Genomic DNA, 23,701 nt, shown 5'->3' with positions numbered 1-23,701 from the left:
TCTCTGTGGCTTCTGTCAAAGGGAAAAATTAATTGTGACTTGCAGGTTCCAATACTCTCCCTAGAAGCAACCAGAACACCAAACAAGAGAGAGATGCAAAAATGCTCCAACAACTCCTCATGAATAGCACATGAAAAATCCTTGATAAGCACCAGATTAGAGATGGAGCCTTAGGTCTTGGCAAAAGGTGGTCATAACAGCATGACCAGCACCACAGAGCAAGATCAAAGTCCCTAGCTCAGAGCTTTGCCTTCAGCAGTGCCTACTGTCAGATGTCAAGGGGAAAAAAAAAAGGGGGGGAAGCGGGGGGGGAGGGGAAGGAGGCGGAAGACAAGAATAAAATAAAAATAGAAATAGAAATAGAAATAGAAATAGAAATAGAAATAGAAATAAAAATAAAAATAAAAATAAAAATAAAAATTAAAATTAAAATTAAAATTAAAATTAAAATTAAAATTAAAATTAAAATTAAAATTAAAATTAAAATTAAAATTAAAAAGTAAAGAATGTCAAATCCATGCAAAAGGAATTCCAATAGGCAGACAGTGATAACCAGAGACAGGGTATGGTGAAGACAGGATTCACTTAGTCCTTTCTGTTTGAAAACTGCTAGGGCATTTAAAGTCATGTAAGATCTCAGACTATATTTGCAGATATTCTCTGGCTCCATTGAATGGCATGACCAATATGCCATTCTGAATGGGGTGAAATAGCCAAATATTTCCTTTCTGGGAAGACAAAAACCTGGTGTTTAAGTGATTTTCTCTGATTAACTGTAAACTGCAAGTTTCTTCAGGGGCACCTGTATGTTTGTATACTCGGGTATCCAAGCTGTTAATAAGTCAGACAACAAACCCATTTTCCAGCAGTGCCACAAATAAGCAATGCAAAGACATTTTTTAACCACTTGAAAGTAACAGAGTGATTGGATCCTGTGTCCTTTCACCTCATTGCCATTTACATTAACTAGCTTCAGTTAATATAGTTTTTCCATTTTCCTCTTTTGTCAAAAATAGGTAATGGATATGACCCAAAGGGATCGTTTCATGTAATTATTAAGCCTCCACTTTCTATAAATAACTTTGAGGATGAATTTCCCAAACTGAAGCACACTCCTGGAAATTGCATTGACGCCCCATGGAGCTCAGGAGCAGGGGGAATTTCACGGGTCAGGGGCTGTAGTTCAGAGAAACAAGGAGGAAAGAGCAGAGACAAGCACAACATCTGCTTCAGCTCCAGCACACTGTTGCATAAATGAGATGAGAAATGTTCCCGACCCCAAATCTTTGTGATATTTCTAACCAAGCCAGGCCTCTGTTCTGGAAAGCAGTTAAACCTTGGCTTATCTCTAAGCGTGGGAATAATCTAAGAAGCTTTCATCAAATCTCTTAGACAAATTTCTTCTCCTGACTGTGCCTTCATTCTGTTGATAAGTTTTCTCTAGGTTGCTTGGACAGTTAGGGAGGAGAGCAGAAATCCATGCTGATATGGACAGAGCCACCGAGGCTTTAGCAGCCAGCCCAAACCCAACACAACTGAAATGCAAAATCTTTCCATCTGTAGAAACATGCTGCATCTCTGCCCTGTCTGGTGTAGTGGTTGCCTGGGAACAGAAGACCTGTTCTTCAATATATATGCTGGAAGTCAAAGAGGGAAAAAAAAAAAAGAAAAAAGAAAAGGAAAAAAAAAAAAAAAAAAGAAAGAGACCTGTTCGAGATTTAACTGCTTCCCAGGTTTTCTCTTCTACTTTGCTGTTGGAGGTTAATGCTCCTACACTAATTTCTTCAGTGTCTCTGTGTGTGATATATAAGTCCCCAAACAAGTTTATCTGACGTTAAACTGAAGAAGATGAGGAGTTTCCCACAGTCATTTGCATTGGTTAAGTGGTGGGAAAGAGCCCCTTCAGCACTAAAAGCAATAGCAACAAGCAGGGAAGGTAAAATCTTCAGACACTGCAGCTAGGCTCAAAGGAGTTCATCTTACTAAGTACATTTTTACTTGGGAACATCCCTGCAAAAACATCTCCCCATCCAGGAAGCCTGGCCAAAGCTTTCAAAACACGTCTGATGATTGTTTTCAGCACAGTCAGATATGGCTGTGTCTGGTAACAGCTTTTGACTTGGGCAACTAGTAAAGGAGTGCAAGGACTGTCCAGGAATCAAGGGAATACGGTATTCCCATCAATGGGGAAGTCAGCATCTGGAAAAACTCTATGGCTGAGCAGGTGTGTGTGTGTGCTGCCTGGGCTGTCTGTGTTTCGAGCAGTGTGGTTTCAAGCTAGGCTATCCAGGAGATGGCCTCCAGAAACCACTTGAAAATAGAACAAACAGAAGCAGCTCCTCTTTCCATTAATATTAATGGCCCAGACATTACCCAATTTGAAGCGGAAGCCAGGGCTGATTAAGAAGAGCCCGATCATCAGAGGTCTAAGGGAAGCTTAGAGCACAACCTCGCTGTGATCTGGGGCTGGGAGACATCGAACCAGCCCACAGCAGTGGTGTAGAAGGCTGAAGCGGGTTTCTGCACTGGAAACTTTAGTGCTTGGAAGCCCCGTTGTCCAAATATTTTGCTACCAAATCATAACTAAGCTGCTTGCTGCCAGAATCATGTACGCTGATGCGAGCCGTGCACAAATGACTAAACCAGGGAAAACGAGACAAATACACTGGGTGGGGGAACTTGGGAGCTTTGGGGCTGGTACCCAGCTCTGACACAGCTTCTCTGGGTGGCCTTGGGAATGTGTCTTCTCTGAAGTGATGCAGGAGGAAAATATTCTTACTTAGTCTTTCCTGTATGCAGACCATAATCTTTTCAACGTGTGAAGACCATCTCCTATCCCGTGTATATATTTACAGAACCAGGCATAAGGGACACTGGGAGTTATTCTTATAGGGCTAGCAAAATCCATTATCACCCAGGCACAAGCCAAATCTGGAAGCAATAAAGTCTTGATCTGGAAATTTCTGTAAAATAAGAACCTAACAGTTTCACCTGATCTTATCTGGACTCCCTGGAGACCTCTAGAGTAGCAATTAAACATGCAATTGGAAAATGGACTTGGAGCCAACAGAAGGGAATGTCCTTCCTGGTTGGAGAGAACTGAATGATATTACTAAATGTCCTAGAACACCCTTACTGCTGATGGTTGATCCTTTTTTTATTTTATTTTATTTTTTTTTTAATTTAAGGAAAATGAAAAAGTGCACTCAGATGATTAGGTAGTTTCAACTCAAATTCACTTTTGGGGTCCTCTGTAGTACCAGGTAGGGATATTTTTTTTTGGCTGAACATCGAGGAAAAAAAAAGAAAAAAAGAAGAAAAAAAAAAGGTAGGGAAAGGGAAAGGGAAAGGGAAAGGGAAAGGGAAAGGGAAAGGGAAAGGGAAAGGGAAAGGGAAAGGGAAAGGGAAAGGGAAAAGCAACATACCCTCACCCACCCCTCAAAAAAAAAAAAAAAAAAAAAAAAAAAACGGTTTTATCACATGGAAGCTTTACATTATCGCATTCTTTTCAACCCCACCATATGTTCAGCACCCTGATATCCCTTCCCTAGTTCTGGTCCCAGCCATGTCTGCAATCCCACAGACACCTCACACATACATACATAACCCAGCCTTTGCTTTGCCCTCTGTCAGCAAAGCCAGGTCATGAGCTCTGCCCCAGCCCCATGTGTCACTCTGCACCAGCCCAACACCAGGAGGACTTAAACATCCTCCTAAGCTTGTCAGTCATAAAAAAATGTGATAGCCTGACATTTTAAGGTGACATATGGGACTCTGATAGCTGGGAATACAGTTATCTAGGACAGTTCTAGTCTTTCAATCTAGTGGATTGAAAGTACTGAGGGAGAATATTTTCTGATAAGAATGCAATCATTTCTACTATTACTAACAGTAAAAATGTTAGCATTTTGTTGTAGTTTTAGTGATTATGCCAGAGATATATTTCGTGTTCTTTTTTTTTTTTTTTAACTTTATGTGATGTACATTTGTTTGCCTTTTCTTTCACTGGATTTTATTTTTTTTCTAATTATGTTTCTTAAAATGCATTTTCACTAAACTTATTCTGTTTTGTCTGTGAATGGTACAACAACAACAAAAAACATAGAAGAACTGCAAGAGTAAAATGACCTTGGAAATACAACTTTCCACAGGAATAAATGACAAGGTTGATTGGTACATCTGGAGCCTCAACGCTTTCTCTTTTCTTTCCCTTGCTCATTTGCTCGTTCTGTGTTTGTGGTCCACACAGCAGGACACTTGGCCCCGAAGGGCAGCTAGGGTCTGGTTTGCATCCACAGTGCAGAAAGCAAAACCCTACAGACTTCAGGGAGGAGACCCTGGTGTAAAGCCTCAGGAGAGCCAGTGCACTTGCTCCAAAGGGAAGCTTGTGAGCAAACATGACTGCAGTGTGGCAAGAAATAAATATCTACAGTATTAAGTTCAGTAGGGTCTAAGGGTGGTTCCAGGAGCTGGACCTTATTTGTCTATGCAAACTGTATGAGCAAACCCAGGCATGAATCTGGCCCCTAACATGTTCCTGGGCACCGTTTGGGAGATGGTTTTGTCCACTCCCAGTGAGCACTTTGGATGTGGTCAGCCCCTCCTGGAGGCTGAGAGGCTAATGTCATGGACATGGCCAGATCCTGCCCATTGATCTCCGTGTTAGAGGATCAGCCCCTGCCATATTTCCTTTGTAAATGTAGAGCTGAATAACCCTGGAAGAACATGTAAAGCCACCCAAATGGCTGTGTAGGCCCCCGGGAAGAGAATTATTGTAATGTAAAAGGAGAATACAGAACACAGGCATAATCCAGGTCATTGCACACTGATAAAACAGGGAAAACAGCAGCTGTTGAGTACTTTTGCAAGACTGAACAAGTCCTGATTGCTCCTTCCATTAGTTCTTTATGTCCTGACTAAAAGTGTGGTAGGTAGAGGCGGTGTTTTATCCACAGAAAAAAAGTTGCCTGCATCTAAGATAGCAGATCCCAAGCCCCAGGAGACAATCTCGCAGGACTTTGCAGCACAGCTACCAGTGGGAATGCCTGCCATTTCTGTGTTTGAAACCGAACTCTTCATCCATCTTCACAGCATTTATGTCTGCATCCCACTGATATGAGCGAGTGCCTCCAGAAACACCCACAGAAGTCTATTTTTATTTTATTTAATTTCAATCAATTCCATTTCATTCTTTCGTAGTTTATTATCAGATGGAAAAGAGTGCATAAGCCTCCAAGGCCAGGACTGTGCTTTCTGCTGTTAACATCTTCTCCTGCTGGCAGAGCATCAGAGTTCACTGAAATGACATTTCCCTCCTTTTCAGTAGACTGCTTTCTTAATAAATTCAGCTTTCTGCTATGCAGTGCGGCTGTCTTCACCTCAGCTGTTCAGGGGACACTGCTGGAGAAGCGCTTTCAGCTCTCAGCTCCTTCTCTGAGCACAAAGTGTGGCCCCGAACCAACAAACGACATGGAATCAAAAAGGTTTACGCAAATTGGACTGGTCGCCAGAAAGCAATCTGAGAAAAAGTTGTTTTGCCTCTTTATTATTATTATTATGGTATTTTGGCAGTAAAACCAGGAGCAAGCAACCAAAAGTTAACTTACAGTTGAAGAAGTTGAGCATAAACATCTTAGCCTCTTGGGGCTGTTAGAGGTTTCACAATCTCGTCAGCAAACTCTAAGCTTGTGCTGCTGATCCAATCCGTCTATCTACCTTTCAACAAATCAGGGATTTCTCCTAAGAGCCCAGGAATGAGAATCTGAGGAAAACAGTCCTGAGGTAGTGCCTGGGTCTTGATTTCAGAAGCTGGGACAAATCTGAGAAGAAATGAAGGTGGTGGTTTCCTACCCTCAGGATTTCTCTACAGTTTTTTTATTCTTTCTTTGATGTCTTAGATGACTTTCAAGAGCCGTGTATGAAACAGAGAAGCTCCTGGAACTGCCTCCAAGAGGCCTTTTTAGTGCTCACGGCCTCATCAGTGTCCCATCCATGTGAGACACCTTGTCATTATCGTATACCTTGTTCAGCCTTTCAATTTCTAGGAGGTTCACAGGGCTGGAAGACTCTTCATTCATTGACACCCTTCCTTTAGGGACCCCCATGGGAGCTGAGCTTAAAGAAAATGATCTTTACAGCAACCAAGGTCATTGAAACATGTGGTGTGTAGGATTTTCCAGAGCGCCTCACAATATATTTACACCACTTGGCCTATGGCCACATCTGCTGCTCAGGCTGCTTCTGATCTGTCCTACAAGGTTATCATTACTAGTTTTTTTCTGAGCTGCCCACAACTCCTTCCTCCTTCTCCTCACCAGAAGTCACCACATCTTCAGATGTGCTGGTATAACTGTGCACTAATTGCTTCCAAACGCACTCCTGACAAAATTGTCTGGGTTTAAACCACAGCAAAAATAGCAAAATACTCTTCTAAAATTTCTAAGCTAACCTAGATAATTTTGGCATGACTGGGTGAGGGTCTGACCACATGTACAGCTCTGCTGGAAGGAGTAAGGGCCATGAGCTGGGAAAAGTGACTTTTTCACGGATCTCAACTGTAACCTGATTGCAGCCTGATAGAGCCAGGGAATCTTGCAGTGGTGTATAAGGTCTAAACCCAGAGTTTCTCAACTGCAGTTCCAGTATGATCAGCTGGGAAACTGATGCATCCACAGCTGGAGATGTCACTGCTTCTCTCCGTGGACTGCAGAAGGAGCCTGGTCTCTGCCCACAAATGCATCCTCATCACAAGGTTACAGGGGTTGTCTACACATTTGTTCCAGCAGAACTCCTTCCCCAGAAAAGCCACCACCAGTATTTAAATGCAACCTGGTACATCCAGAAAGAATGTTTTGATAAATTCTAGGTAGCACATTTTACAGTGCAGATTCAAATACTAGAAGGAAGTAAAATATTTCCCACACAATATGTGTCTTCCTACCTACATGAAATGACTATTCTGTCAATTTCTTGGCAGGAAGCTACCCATACCATGAGCTCCACCATCACTATTTGAGCTCGATGTCTGTATCACCGGGAGAAAAGGAGAAAAAGAGCAGGGAGTTGTCATTTACCTTACAGCCTGATCAGACCTTTTTCTTCTGCTAAGATAAACTCGTCACAGCAGGGAGAAGTTTAAGCCACAAACTTTTGAAAGTTCTCTATAAAATGCACTAAACCTGCAGGAGAAAAGGGGGAACCCAGCATTTGAAATTATTTAGCTTGTCTGTTTATCTGGTCTTCATCTTTAAAATATATCCAGTATTGGGTTTTGATTGAGAAGCAACTGACTGAAAGGTTCCTCCCCTGACCTGAGGGCTATGGAGCTTATTGCTGGCACCCTTGGGTGACAAACCAAGCCGTGAAGTCAGATGGTGCTCACTCTGGGGACTGGCAATCCAGATGTTCTCACCTTACAAGAAGTCTGTGGTCTTTGAGGTACTGATCACCTGCAGCCTTGTCCACATGATTGCATCCAAAGAATGACAACAGAAAAGCCAGATCCACTCAGGATAGAAACAAATGATGATCAATGACTGATGACCATTAATCCATGAGAATAATTATCATTTGACCATTGTATTGTCCTACAGACTATACTCAGCTGAGTCACACAACCAAAACTCCAGCGAAGTCAATGGAGCTGAATCATTGGTGGGTGTCCAGTTTCTCCTGTTGTTTGATTCAACAGGACTATTTTTAGCCTCTTGCTAATGTCCAAAAGCCCCTGTTGACAATCTGCACTGCCACCTTGTGTGATTCTGGCTTTTACTTGGACTTCCTTTGAAACCTTCTCTCTCTGTTTGTGATGAATACCTACCCATCCTTTCCAACTACAGATTGCTAAACTTATAATGAAAAGATTTTATTAAGCCTAGAAAAATGTTATTTGCACTTGTTGCAGTCTCCCATTTGGACAGCCCTTCACAGTCAGGCGCTGATCTCACCCCCTCTTCTTCTGGGGGAAGGTCACTCATCAGAGCACAAAGGTTTCAGGTTCCCGTATGTGTTTTTTTATCAGAACAGGTATCCCATTTGCTTGTTCTCTTCTCTCGACACCCCTTGACTTGTAGACCTCGTTGTTTTGCTCAGGAACTAAAGGCTGATTAAACCTGGCATGAAAAAGATAAACTAATATCAGTGATCAAGCATAAATTTATTGAGGTTCACATTTAGTAAGATCTGTCCCTTCTGCCCCTGAGATCTCATCTCACTCATCTGTGGCTGTGCCTGTGCACTTACATCCCTGATGGCAGTTCAGGGAGCCCATCCATGCACAGTGTATGCAGCTAACACAGAGAACCCCCTGCATGGAACAAGTATCTCTGAAGCATCTCTGAGGTCTAATACTTCTTAGGATCATTCTGTAAGATTTTCTCTCAATGAGCACACTCATAACATGCTTTTTTTCTGTTTATTTGCATAACATTTTAAGAACTTAATACCCTTGAGATTTCTTTGGTTTTGTCAGAATTAGCTGGAATTGCACAAAAAATATTTTAGAAGGTTTAGGGGAGTATGGGAGGATGCAGAAATGGATTTCTATAACTCTGCACTGCTTCTACATTCACATAAAACTGCCAAAGAAAATTACTCTAAACCTGCCCACTGCCCCTTGTAGACATTTTATGCACACAACACACATGTAAGTGTGTGCACATATGCATTATCCAGGGGTGGATGTGTGTTGGGCAGTTTTAGAACCACACAGTTCAAATTTGTCATGTGTCTTGTTTTCCTTTCTGCATGAATACAAATAATGGAGATGTAAAAGTAGAAACAAACTTACACTAGCATAGGGATTTTTTTTTAAGCAATCTAACAATGTTTTCCCTTTTGTGACCACCAAACTTCTCTAGCACCTTGTTAACGAGCTGTTTATTGATCTTCAGGCAATCATTTGGCATCTGTTCACCTCTCACTCCCAGGTCCTGCACCTTCTGTGTTTCCCTCTTTGCTGATCACTCTTTGAGGCAAAGACAGAAACCAAACCAAAGAATCTCCAAGTCTCAAAACCTAAGCCTGCATATTTGTTCCTTTGCTATTTTAATTTTACTGGCATGAAAAAAAATCTCAATATTGTTTCTGCAAAGCAGAGCGAGAAGACAGGTGACTGGCCAGAGGTGGATGGCCAATATGCTGTGTTTGAATTGCATTCAAAGAACTCATTTCCATGGCAGGGAACGTGAAGTAATGTTGTTTTCTTTGGCCTTTGTTAAGGTTTATGATTATATGTCTTTATTTCCTTCATTATTATTGCTATAAAAAGGCATGGATCCTCTAGCTGCAAAATCACCCTAGTTTTGGGAGAAGATAAACATTATATATTTACCCTCTTTGACAGATAAGAGGTATGGTGCATATCTTCAAAAATACACTTTGAGGAACAAAAGTATAATCTATCCTTCCTCTTATGCCATGTTAATCAAAATGTAAAATGTCACTCTATTTCCTGGTGTTCCCCCCTTCGGTCACTCCTAAATCCCTAAGGATATATCTCTTCTTCATTGTCATGTTCTAGATAATACTCCTGGATGCAGGTGGAGGCTTCAACTGCCTTGACTTCCATTTTCATTAAATCTACCTTCAGGTATATAAACACGCTGCTCTACATCCAAGCTAGTCTCTGTCTGGTCCTACTGTAGTCAGTGAAGATCACAGCAATAGAGAGCATTAGCAGTCTTGAAAACAGCTGATCTTAGTCTAAATTATCTAGGATGTTCTAGGACTGGTCAGGTGAGTCACATCCCAAAAGTGTCTATTCCTTTCTTTTATCTACAGAGAAAGTGTAAAATGAATATCTGAGAGATTGTTGGTGGCTGAAGGGAGTTGAAGGGAGCCTTACCCATTGTGACAAACCTAAGCCCTACCTGGAAAGATTTTCTCTCTTTTCTTTAAGGAGGGAACCCACATTTGCACCCATGTTTTGTTGTAATGACAATTTGGTTCTGGTGTTGCCAATAAAAAGTACATGGTGAAGAAGAAAAGTCAAGTTGCATTGTGTGTCCTGAGCAGCAGAGAGTGAGGCTGGCCAGGAAACTTCTTCCACAACTCCCAGGTAGCCCACATGTGCCACCAGTTTGCTGCTGCCCCTCTTTTGCACATCTCTTTATCTCCAGTCAGATAAGTTTGAAAGGACTCATAAGTCCTCAGAGTCTCAGAAGTTTCTCTACCTTCCATTTCTAGCCTTGGGGTCATAGCAAGCTCTGCTCTTACTCATATATTTGAATTTAAATTTACATATCCCGATTCCAAGTTATGGAGCTGAGTTCAAGGTCCAGACTGTAATTTTGGCGTGTTTAGAAAACAGCGAATTGAAACTGGTATGGAACAGTGTGTAATTGTTCTCAAGCTAACTGAAACCTGGCTGGCAGCAATTTAGTTTAATGCAATAAGGTCTCAACTGGAAGAACAGAAGCCTAATAAGAATCTAATTAAGGTGATCCTAGCAGTACTTTCAAATGTGATTAGAGGCAGAGCTGTACTTCTCTGGATCTAGCAGGAGCATGTGGCTGCAGTATCATTCCCAGCTGTTCCCTATTCTTCTCTCAGATGCAAGGTACTGCCACACAGCTGTCTTATATTAAAGGATCCTACTCCACTGCCTAGCATATACCCAGCCCAGTTTAAAGTAAAGCTGAATGTGAGACTCGATGGAGTTTGCATTGACATGGTTTAGAGGGGTTCACATACATGGTTGAGCTAATGAAGCAGCAATAAGTAGGAGGAGAAGGGTTATCTGAGCTGGGTGAAACAGTTTGTGGTCACGAATGGGATTATCTTGGGTATCTCCACTTTGCTGAGTTATCCTATTGCTCCTTATAGCCAGCGGAGGTCTACTCAAGCCAGCCAAGAGTGCAGTTCATCTCCTTAAGCAAGTGCCTAGCAGAGATCTGTTCTCTCTACTTTAAAGTGCCCTTCTGTCCTCGATAGGAAAAGTTTGAGAGTAAATCACTCTGAGTTTGATTTCATCCCCATTCACAATCAATATCTCCATCTGAGTCAGAAAACCCAGGCTCTTTCATAGACAGTAGAGAAATGGGCATTTTTGCATCATAGATACTCTGATCTTTTGTAAATGTCCAGTTTAAGGCAAGAGAAACAGAGATCAAGACTCCAGGACTATAATGGGAGCTTGGTAGCTCCCATTACAACAGATGTAAACTTCAGCATTTAGTAATAAGTTCTCCCAGCTAGCTGAATGGGACATTTTCCATCAGCTCTAGAGGAAGCACGTGGAGACTGATGATGACTTTGATGACTGAAGTCAGCTCTTGCTCTGAAAGCTATTTGAAATGAACCATTTCCACAGGTCCTCATCTGGCTAAGGTAATTCAGCTAAACTGCCCAAGTTTTAATGAGCAGCCTCAGTAGGGAACATGCCAGTCATAACCCTAAACACAGGGGCAAGGTCTCAAACACCATGTGGTGCAGAGGTGAGCAGCATCAATAAGGACATACTACATGAACTGGTAATATTGTGGATGTAATTCTTCACTGTGATATTTCATCTTCACTGCATAACTGTGAGCCATCCTTTGTTTTGTAATATCACATATACTCCTGAGGATTAACCAGGTTTCCACCACGCAAACTGCTGGACAAACGCAGAGCAAAATGCAACCACTGGTCCTAAGAGCTTGTCATTTAAGTGAACACAAGCCACGAGTCAAGGGTTTATTTTGGCCTGCGACTATATTGTGGGGATCCAGATGTCGTAAGTGACACTCAATTCAAACGAAAACAAAAAGGAGAAGACCAGAGAATGGATGAAAGAAATGGAGAGCCTAGATCAGGGATAAAAAATAAGAATAAAAAAATCATCAACACAGAATTACTGTGGTCAGATGCAGCAGTGAAATGAGAGCCATGTGTCTGAAAACGAATACTGCAGCCTGACTGCCATGCAGAAGAACTCAGAGTTTCAAGAAAAATAACGAACAAATCAAAACTCCCTTCCTGGAGGTGGCTTAAAACTAACTGGGGTTGAGTGCACACAGCCAGCCTCTGCCAGAGACGTAGCATAGGGTGCACAGCACTGTCAGTTGAGGACCTATCTTGACCGCCCTGTCTTTCCCAAGGAAACATAATATATACTTACGCAAACCAGAAGGGAAGCTCTACCATGCCAAAGGCTCTTTCTTTAGCTTTTATGTGTCTTCCAGGTGAGACAAGAAGGGACCATCACAGATCCACAGAGCTGACTGAAGCTGTGATGCTCATTGCCTTCCCGTGTATTCCTGCAATCACACAGGATTCTGCACATTCTGAACTCACTTCGCCCCTCAAGAGATTATAGACAAAGGGCTACAGTCAGTCTTACTATCATAAGTGTGAAATAACCCCTTTCAACTTAACTGTGATAAAACTGGAGCAGGTGTTGGAGATGGTGGAAATTGGTCCTGGCCCTTTGGTCTGGGACAAAGAAACAAGATGCCTACCTGTTGTCCACTCTATATTATACAGAGAAACAGAGAAAGAGAATGTGAACACTCAGAGAAACAAGTGAATCACTCTAAATGAAAAAACATTGGGTTCCTGTAGGTCTGATGACGATGAGGAACTCTTTAATCTGTGGTAGTTGATCATGGAAAGTCCTCTGTCCAGATCTGTGTGAGGTGTTGATTTCTTTTGTTTCCCTTACGGCTCACTAGATCTTTTTGTGAAGAAAAGCTTCTATCTCAGCAGTCTACTGACAGTATCATGGATGTCAATCACATTTAAACAGGCTGCAAAGAAATAGAAGATGGCATTTTAGCATGGTCAACAAAAGCAGCTTCTCTGGAGTGATATAGGTATTTTTACTCTTTCCTTAAAGCTGTGCAGGAGCCCACAAAGGTACAAACTGAGGTCACTGGTTTCAGTGACTGGAAGGAACAACCCTAGCTCCTTGAGATAGTTCTTGCTCCTGCCTTCTGTATTTTAGTCATGTAAAAATGACAGCATCAGTTCAGTGCAAAACCATGCAGTGATAACAAGCCACTCCCCTCCACACACACTCCCCCTACCCTCAAAAATATTTTTGCAAGTGTTGAAATGTTAGGATGGAATACCTTCTTTACTCACAATTTTTGTTATGATTATTTACAGCCAGCCAGATAGGCCTACTTTAAGTCTCATTTTCCCTGGCTGTTCCATCTTTCTCTTCTGCCCAGTTGTGCTACTCTGATGGGATTTGAAGATATTTTCCCAGAAAGCTCAAATCTGTCCTTCAGAAATCCATTTTACTGCACATATTTGTAAATATAGAGCAGCCCTGCCTATGACTCTTTCACTAGTTGTGGTGTAACAAGAAGATATGTTACAAATCCTGGAAGCTTCAGTAACTTTAGCAGCACATACCAGCACACTTGAAACTCATTCCAGGCAGCTTGCTAATTAAACTCCACAAGAATTTCTTGCACAAGAGAAAGAAGTTGATTGTTTTACATGACCAGGCACAAAATACCAGCTCAGAAGTCAGCATAACCAGACTTTGAGCAACACCAGAAGTTCAATAATCCATTAAAACTGGATTTAGGCAAGCTTTCTTTTGCACAGCAATTGGACCTATGTCTAGCATAGTGATTTCCCTTGGCTCAGACCTCAGTTGATCAAAGATCCCAGACCAGTGCCATCCATGATGTTGTCAAAAGAAATAGAATTTAGGGAAGAATTGTGTCCAAATTCGCACTAGGTGCAAATCACAGAGTCAACATGTAAACTTACTGACTGTTCCTGACATTCAACCTAAGACAGGGTCTATTAGGACTCAATTACTACTATTTTGGCATCCTGATTTTTGTCTGTGCATCAAATCTACACTCTTCCCTGGGTTAAAACTGTCTGGATGGCTGGGCCCAGAGTGTGGTGGTGAACAGAGTGAAATCCAGCTGGTGACCAGTCACCAGAGGTGTTCCCCATGGGTCAGTGTTGGGGCCCATCCTCTTTAATATCTTTATTGATAACTTGGATGAGGGAATTGAGTGCACCCTCAGTAAGTTTGCAGATGACGTCAAGTTGGGGGGAAGTGTTGATCTGATGGAGGGTAGGAAGGCCCTGCAGAGGGCCCTGAACAGGATGGATCAATGGGCAGAGGCCAATGGAATGAGGTTCAACAAGGCTAAGTGCCAGGTCCTGCACTTTGGCCACAACAACCCCATGCAACACTACAGGCTTGGGGCAGAGCAGCTGGAAAGCTGTGTAGAGGAAAAGGATCTGGGGGTGCTGATTGATGCTCGCCCGAACATGAGCCGGCAGTCTGCCCAGGTGGCCAAGAAGGCCAACAGCATCCTGGCTTGTGTCAGGAGTAGTGCATCCAGCAGGACCAGGGAGTTGATCATCCCCCTGTACTCTGCTCTGGTGAGGCTGCACTTCGAGTGCTGTGTTCAGCTTTGGGCCCCTCACTACAAGAAGGACATCGAGGCCCTGGAGCGTGTCCAGAAAAGGGCTACGAAGCTGGTGAAGGGCCTGGAACACAAGTCCTGTGAGGAGCAGCTGAGGGAACTGGGGTTGTTTAGTCTGGAGAAGAGGAGGCTCAGGTAAGACCTCATTGCTCTCTACAACTACCTGAAAGGAAGGTGTGGGGAGCTGGGTTCGGCCTCTTCTCACAGGTAACTAGTGACAGGACTATAGGTAACGGCCTCAAGTTGTGCCAGGGGAGGTTCAGGTTGGAAATGAGGAGACATTTCTTCTCAGAAAGAGCAGTCAGGCATTGGGACGGGTTGCCCAGGGAGCTGGTGGAGTCACCGTCCCTGGGGGTATTCAAGGAAAGGTTGGACGTGGTGCTTAGGGACATGGGTTACTGGTGACATTGGTTGTAGGGGATGGTTGGACCAGATGAGCTTGAAGGTCTTTTCCAACCTTAATGGTTCCATGATTCTATGAAAGAATTCTTAGAGTCTTTACAGAGATTTTATGCCTGTATCAAGCAGAGAAGACAGAGAGATGCAGTCACTATACTGTTTCTCCAGATGGAAACAATTTCATCTGTAATCTCCGAGTTAGTGTTTTTACTGTAGAATAATGAAGGCTTGTTATGTGCAAAGCTTATCCCCTATTTCGCTACATCAATATTTGCTTGTGTTTTATTAAAGCCTTAACACTGATTGCTATCTGGTAATCCAGACTGGAAATTGAGTTGCATTTTTACTTTTGCTATCTGACTGCCACTGGAGGCTAATGTTTCCTGCCTTACACTTTAATACTGAGCCACTTATGTTTGATTACATATTCCTGCTTCAAGCAAAATAACTATAGAACAAGGTGATTGTTTTTAATCATCAGAAAGGTGATTTTCATACATGGAAGGAATACAGAGAAGCTTCATAAATTATTCAGGAGAGAATTTCCTCTTCATTCTGGCTTTAATACATTTTAAGGTGTGATCCTCCAGGATCAAAGTACTGCTGGCTCTTGTAAAAGCTAAACGGACAGGGCTAGAGGTTCACATGTGTATATTGTCGTGTTTTGAAACCACTTCCACCTCCCTAATGAAATCCCTAATGAAGTTTTGCAGACAGCAAGACCTGAATCCCATGCAGGACACAGCACAGGATGGCAGTCCTTATCCTGACGAGCACATGGCTGACATCTAAGAGAAAGCAGTAAACCAATGAGACAACACAGCTCAGCACATCAGCAGCTGTTGATGTCTCAGTGACCAGACTGTTGCCAGACCCTTTCCTTCCTCGTTCTGCTCCACTGTTCCTAGACTTTGGACAAGGATGAATTCATGGAGATTTCTCAATCATTAATGAGGCTGAGGATGAAGTCTAAAGAAAATATGCTTACTGTATTCTTGCCCAGCCATCCAATTCTACACCTATTAAGAGTTTGTGTTAATAGTTGGCCTGAATCAAGTAAACACAGATTACCTAATGAGTCTGAAGGTAAAGACAAAGGTGTTTTCAGGATAGGGAGAGGTATTTCAAATAAAATATTTTGTAGTCCTTCACTAAATGTTTAAGTTTATAATACAGTGCAAAGGGGGTAGTACAGCTGCTTTGCTCTGGGATTATTGCCATTGCTATCCACCGGATGCAAGGAAAACACCTCAACACACCAATATGAAACACACAGGGCTTCAAGTTTTTTTCCCTGAGTGGTCGAAATCACCCTGTTGGGACAGAAAGAAAAATGAAGGCAGAGCTCAAGAAACCACTTCTTTCCTACATTAACTGACAAACAAACAAAGGGAGATAACAGAAAATACTCTGCAGCCATGTTCAACCTCTCTTCTAATGAATGCTGGATCATCTCCACTGAATGAAACTTTGCAGCAGAGGAGATTTAAGCCCAGATAATGAATGTAGTTTTGTTGAAACACTCACAAAGGCTACAAAAGGTGGATAGAGAGTTCATCTTATGCCTTCAAATTGTACAGTGTTTTCTTGATAACCAGCTAGTGACCAACAATGTGTCTCTGTTTTCATCTGAAATTCCATCTGAAACAGAAAAATTCTGACCTGCTCCCTACCCATGGAAAGCCTGGAGCAAGTATTACAGGATCACTAAAACATTTGATTTACATAAGTCAGTATCAATCAGGAAAAATAAATAAATATGTGTGTGTATATATGTATGAATAACCCCTACCCCCTGAATTCTCCTTACAAACAGTGCAGAATAAGGTGAAATACCAGTGCTTCTAGGGATATTTAGTGATGCTCCACCCTATGGCCCCACAGTTGAACTACTAAAATTAATGGAAAGATCCCCACTGGATTTATCAATTCCTGTATTATGTCATTAGGACTTTTCTGTACCTATACCATGTGCAGACAGTGCAATGCAGAGGTCAGCAGGCTAGCATAGACCCACTCCTCACACCCTGGGACCAGGTAAGCTAGCAAGCCCGGGCCTGGAAGACTGGAGGTCATATTGATGCCATGCTGTACCAGTTGGATATATTGCCCCTGGAGCTGTGCAACTGACTGTGAAGTCAGTAAAAAGCATCTCTGAACCAGTTCCAGAACTCAGACCCTTCCATATGGTTCGTGTAAATATGCATTCATGGTATAGACATATCATGTTCAAATGTGCCATAAGAAAAGCAAGCTGTGATGATCCCAATGTCAAATTCTTTACAGATCTAAGCTCCCTTTAATATTCAGATAGTAAGGGCTTCCTTAGTATAAATGCCTCTGCTACAAAGACCAGAAAAAAAAAAAAAAAAAAAAAAACTAAATATATATATAATATTAGAAATTATCAAGTTAACACTATGAAACTCACCTACTGTTTCTAGATATTTGGAAAGGACACTGGAGTGTGTGCTCAAGTGATGCCCTCCACAGACACCAGAGTCTATGATTATTCCTTACCTCCAGACATAAATCTTCATCCCCAAGTGTTCACTGAGGACAAATGCATAAGCTCATGCAATAGGGAAAGCAAGAATGCTTCCGGGTTTATTTAACAACCACAGCAGCAGCAGGAGTCAGATTTCAAGAGGCTGCAATGACTCTATAGAATTAACTCTGCATAAGAAATAGATTTTCAGAAACCACAACCCACCCATTGATAGGACAGGAAAAAAGACTTCAGGCACATTTTCCAAAATGATTGGTTATTTTTTCTTTTTCATATTCAGACTGGCAATGCTTGAAAGGCTTTCAATTTTTAAGAAAAGATTTGTCAGAACTTTCTAGAAATCAGTTCTTATAAAGCAGCGTAAAGTGGTGATTGAAATATAAGCCTTAGGGATACTGCGTCAGGTTGAAAAGAAAAATAAAATCTGTATTGACCAGACTGCAGTCACAGTCAATCTAAAATAACATAATGCCCCTTAATGTGGCTACACCAATTAATGTCAGCTGCTAAGCAATGCATCGTTCCCATCATTTGCCCAGCACCAGGACCCACAGCTGGGGGCTGGGGTTTGGGTCCACAACAAGTTTATTGGAATAGATTCTCCACTTTGCTGTGTCAGCGATGACTAGCAGCCAAGGGGCTGACCTGCTTGATCCAGATAGTTATGTGTTTTTAGCCATTGCCTACACGATACGGATAAGCTGTCCATGCTGTTATTTATTTGTGACCAAAAACAAGGCCTGGGAGAACGTGCCAGAGAGAATGCTGTGTTCCCACAGGCTCCTTGCATAAATATTTCTCTTTTGTCAGCAATAAAAGGTCTGGGATGCTGATGCAGAAGATAAGGGTGCAGCTGTGCCAACTCTGCAGAGCTGAAGCAGATGGGCTGTGTGTGTGTGTGCTCAGTCCTGCTAAAGGAGATACAGAGATATGGGAAAGCAGTGGCTTCCGCAAGTGCAAGTTGCACTTTGGAACATGAGTTATTTCCCACTGGATTTCAACAAGAAGCCTGACCTCTCTTACATTTCCAAGGCCCAGTAAATAAAGCAAAGTCCTCTTCTTAAAAAGGTCTGATCTGGTTCATCCCGTTACCTAAATGCCTTTCTCAGCCCTTCCAGAATGATACTTCTGGAGCCACAGTTGTCTGAGAGGAGAATGGCACCTCTCCATAGGATGCTGATGATGGTAGAGGGCAGAAGGCCTCTTCAATACCTTATTTTGGTACTTGTTAACAGGCCTGGGAGAGGTTTCATTCAGGGCTCAGGCTGTCTCACTCCCACTATCACAGAACTTCACCCAGCTTCATGTGAAATGTGATGTTGGCCCGTGTCTGAGCCTGGACACCGGGCTGAGGATTTGGTCCAGTCCTGTGGGTCCACAGAGGCCTGTAGCCATAGGGGAGTATCTCAACGTGCATAATAATGTGCTGTGTATTTACAAGCACAATAATGCCTCTGTATTTAAATAAGCAGATGTAAGGGAGCATGTACAGATTGATGTATATACCTATTTACTTATGTGTGTAAAATCGTAGCTAAAGTACCTACACCATATTTGCTCAGTTGATGCTGTACTGATTTAACTTGGTCCTTATAGTATGCGTGGTCTTACAATATATAGTTTATATCATTCCTCATCAGGATGTGAATGAGGCTAGAATTCAGAGTAAAACTCTGCATACACAGTCACATACATGGATGAACATATATATATATATACACACATATACATATATATATATTTTTGTGTACCTAAGTACATATGTTGGTCCTCTCACACACACATCATCTCTATTTATCTGTCTGTACACATATGCACCCTTATTTGTCTACAGATACACACATAGATTTATGATGATTTCCTTCCTATGGGAATAAAAGCAGAGTCAATTTTTGAAAAAGGGATTAGTAAAAAATGATTGCAATTTTGAATTATAAAATTATGCTTTTTATATATATTTTATAGAAGGAAATTTCCACTTTTCATTCAATTATACAGCTATTTGAAAAATCATCTTCATTTTTTTTCTGACATTTCTGACACTTTCCCAAAGCTGACAATTTAAATCTCTTCCTTCTAATCAACTCCACTTTATATCTCTCATGCTCTGAAACAGTGGATTCCAATAGATATTTAAGTTACTAGTATCACAAAGGACATAAGCTGCTTTGAAATAAACATGCTGTTTCCTCCAGTTTTAAAGAAAAACAAACAAACATAGATCATTGCTTATGATCTTAATGAGTCTTTGGCCCACGTAAGCTAATCTGGTTTAAGTTATTTGGATATATAACATTTCAGTCACACCGAAGCCAAATGTTGTACTGCATCCTGCTTTCTTTTTTATCTGTTGTCTCTGATGTTTGCTTGGAGAAAGCTCAGGTATTTGTACATTGAAGTCCTGCTTTTATTCTTCTGCAGTATACTGAGGTGATATTGTTACACCTTGCAAAATGTAGGTAATGTTTCCCTGGTTCCGCTTTTCATTTCTTGATATCTTCTAGCAGGTATTGGGTTCATCAGAAACAGACATTTAGACATTTTGATCTATTGACACAACTGTTGAAAGAAAATAAAATAAAAAATAAATAAAAGGAAAAATAAAAAGAAAAAAAAAATCTTTTTTAAAGGAAAATACGACTCAGAGGAGCAAGATGCTGATCCTTTGAAGCTGGATTCTTATCTTGCTGACATCTGTATAAATCCAGAATGTTTCTTTAGAGATATACCAGGTCAAAAGGAAAATCCCCAGGACTTCCCCTCTCTGCTAGTGTCTTTCTGGGTGACCCCCTATGCAAGCAACTTCATGTCTCTGATTCCCTTCCCAGTCTCTGTCTGTTTTGAGGGTGTTATCCCAATCTCCATGCTGCAGTTCCAGAAGATACTATATAGTATCTGACAGCTCTGTGCAGACGTCCTTGGTGATCAGGGAAATCATCAAAGATATATTTGTGAACAACCTGAAAGAAAAAGTTCATGTAAAGGAAGCAGTGACCCATATGTGCAGTTTCTCCTGCTGTTCTCCTTCACAGTGTCCGGTACAGCAAGGTCATGCAAAGACCAGGAAGCCCCATGGCCTTCAGAGGCATATTTCCTTCCTTCTTAGGGCAGGAGGAGCCAATGATCTGCCCCTTCTCACAGCTCTGTGGGACTCCAGCTGATATTCTCATTCATACAATCGTAGAAACATCTAGGTTGGAAAAGACCTTCAAGATCTTCCAGCCCAAACATCAGAGTAATTGTGTAGGACCTCAGAGCATCTCTTGGTACTACAGGTTGCTCATCCTGAAACTGAAATGGCTGAAGCCCATGCGAACTAGTCCAAAAAAGAGTCAAGGCTGGGAATGCAGACAAGCTATTAGTTTGCATGCAACTGCTGAGCATCAAATCTCCAGTCACGGAAAAAGGAGTTGAGCCAGCCTGTGGCTTCCTTGTGTTTTCTCCGTTCCTGGCCATCTTCCATCCCTCTGCTCAGCTAAGTCCTTCTTAGGGCTTTTCAGTGAAATCATAGATGCACAACAGTGGCTCACAAAAGACTTTGGATGTAGATTCAGAGATAGTCTATTCCATAGCCTCGAAACATTTCTCTCATTTTCTGTAGAGAATCAGGTTTCTGCTCATGCTTACATTTTGAGTAATTAAGAGTAGTCTGTATGTATACATGTATTAAAAGAATAACTGCAGCAACTCATTATCATAGTAATGACTACATTTAATTTATGAAAAAATAAATAAAATGTAGTACTGAGGCCAAGTATCAACACATCTTTGTAGAGGAAGGCTGACACAGTCACTCCTGGCAGTGGAAAATTTGTCTTGGCCGCCACAATGAGCAGTCCCAAAGCTAAACTACATTTCCCAGGATCCAGATGCCTTCATTCACGTTTGGCTGTCGGGCATCACGGGAAATGCTGCCTGTCCTGTGGGCCCAGCCCATGGAGAATAGAAACATATGAGCTCCAGCGTCCCTCAGGCTCCACAAACATTTGGTTCTTGGTGAAAGTATTTTTGGTGTTTGAGTTTTTGACAAACAAAACAAATTGCCATTCCCCTCCCATTTTCCTGAGGAAAAGTTAATTTGTTGTTCTTAACTCTCTCCAGAAAAATAAATAAATAAATAGAGAGAGAGAGAGAGAGAGAGAGAGAGAGAGGGAGAGAGAAAAGAGAGATGGAGAATTTTTTTTTTCCTTTACCCTTATCCAATTGAATAGGAAAATTGCTCAGCACAGGCAGTGCCTCAGGACCAGAAGCCCTGAAATGATTAAAGAACAACCTTTTCCTCCTCTCCACTTAAATTTGAGAGGTTTCTCATGCAACACACCAAGCTTTTATCTCTAGATAAAAAGCTGTTGGTGTGCCACATGGAGTTTCTGGCCTGCAAGAAGCTGTGCAACCCGGTGGCAAAAATACAAGTCACCAAGGGGAAAAAAAATAACAGAAAAAAATAACAGAGGAAAAGCATCCTTCATCTCTGGCTCAGCTGGGAGAATTAATCCCCTGAACTTCTGCTGTTTACTTGGGAAAAGAACACAAAGATTTTTTTTTCCTCCCCCCCAACCCCCAAGGAAACCAGAGAAGAGTTTTAAAAATACCAAACCTTCAGCATTTTCACTTAATTACAGAGTAGGAGTCGGTAAGGGCACAGCATGGCTTCCTTTTTGTGCTGCTGGCTGCATTTTTTGGTAGCTGTTGTTTCCTTTTAATGTTTCAGGCTCAGATTTTGTTTTGTTTTTCTGGTTTGCCTTCTATTTTGGACCCGTTCTGCAGCAACTCAATCCTTTGGTTTTGGGAACTGTTGGGGCTTTCATTCAAGTTTTGTGGAGACCTCGTTCCCTGAATGCTGTAGAGACTCGAGCAACAGAGACCAGGCAGCAGTTGGTGTGTGCAGAGGTATCACAGAAGGAAGTTAAACACCTACATGGGGAGGAACATTGGTAGAAACAGCTAAAATTTATGATTTTGCAGCCTCTGAGGAGCTGCTACACTTCTCTATCTAGTTCTCTAAGGAGATACAGAAGGACTTGCCCAAAGTGCCAAGAAAGCAAATGCCAGAAAAGAAGGTGCAAAAAAAGAAGAAAAGAAGAAGCATCTGTTCGCCGTGGGTGCAGTGAGGCTGGGGAGGCCTTAGCAAGGTCTCCTTGGTCTCATTTTTGTCTCACTTTTGGGCAGGATCCATAAAAACCTGCAGCTCGGGAAAGAACCTAACAGAAGCAGCTTGTAGGTTCTGGACAATGAAGCTCTGGGAACCCGAGGAGCAGCCTGAAGTGGTTGAAATTGATTGCTGGTGTAGAAACCAGTGGTGGTGGTGTGGACCCACACATCATTCCTGGGCTGCATAGGATCACCAGAGGAGATGCTCATTGGCCTGGTTGGAGGGAGCTGCATTCAAAACCCCATTTTCTCCAGATCTATTGCTCTCTTTTCTTCTTCTCTGTCATCCCAACTCCAAAACAGCCTTCGACAACAAAAAAAAACAAACACAACAACACAGGGATCCAGTTCCTGGAGGTCAACCAACCCCACCAACAAAAGCCACCCTAGGTCCTTTCTGTTTGCCCTGCAGATGTGTATATCACCAAGTGTTGTAGTTGTGGCTTCCTCCCGGCAGGATGACCCTTAAAATCCAAAGCTTAATATATTGCCTTAAAAAAATAACAATAAAAATATGTGTACAGGCTGCTGACAAGCCCCTTAGAAGAAAATCCTTTCTTAGATACTTTGCAGTTGTGCAAGAGCTTTAGACTTTTACTTGTTTTTGCTCTTTATTAAAAAAGGGGGAAGAGAAATTAAAAAAAATATATCCTGAGGCTTCCAAGCCCATCAGATGTTTTTGTTAAGCATGGGGATGTTTTAAATGTCTTAATAATACATCCGCATCTCGAATTCTTGGAGTCATGAGGAAACTACCTAGCTAAGTGGAAATGTAAATAAAGGCCATTTTCAGCTCACAAAATGAATAATGGCATTTTGCATTACCCAGCAATCCCAGATAGCTAGACCTGGCTATTACCACCCTCTTTGATTGCCTCCGCCAGACCACAGAGTTCCCTGCAAGCCAAAAGCCATCCCCTCTACTGCAGTTACAACCTCCTAAAGGCCTTAGCTGGCAGTTTATTTCATGCGGCCATCAAGTGTGCTAGCGACAGAGCATAGCAAAGCCCCAACAGCTGGTCTTTGGAATGGAAGAACCCAAAGGTAGTTACAGGAACTGTCTTTTCCCAAGCTCACCCTTCCTCAGCCTTATCCATAGGCTTGCACTTGTTTAAATACTGTCCAGCAACAGTGTGAGAAGGAGAAAGGGGTAAGAAGAGGGAGTGAGGAAATGACCCACAGCATTTTTTTCCTTTCCATAAGGCTCATTGCTTCCAACCATGGACATTAAAGTAATAAATAGCCCATGCAGGGTCCC

This window comes from Anser cygnoides, chromosome 2 (assembly GCF_040182565.1).
Source record: "Anser cygnoides isolate HZ-2024a breed goose chromosome 2, Taihu_goose_T2T_genome, whole genome shotgun sequence".
Taxonomy (NCBI): Eukaryota; Metazoa; Chordata; class Aves; order Anseriformes; family Anatidae; genus Anser; species Anser cygnoides.
This window is presented reverse-complemented; position numbering follows the sequence as displayed.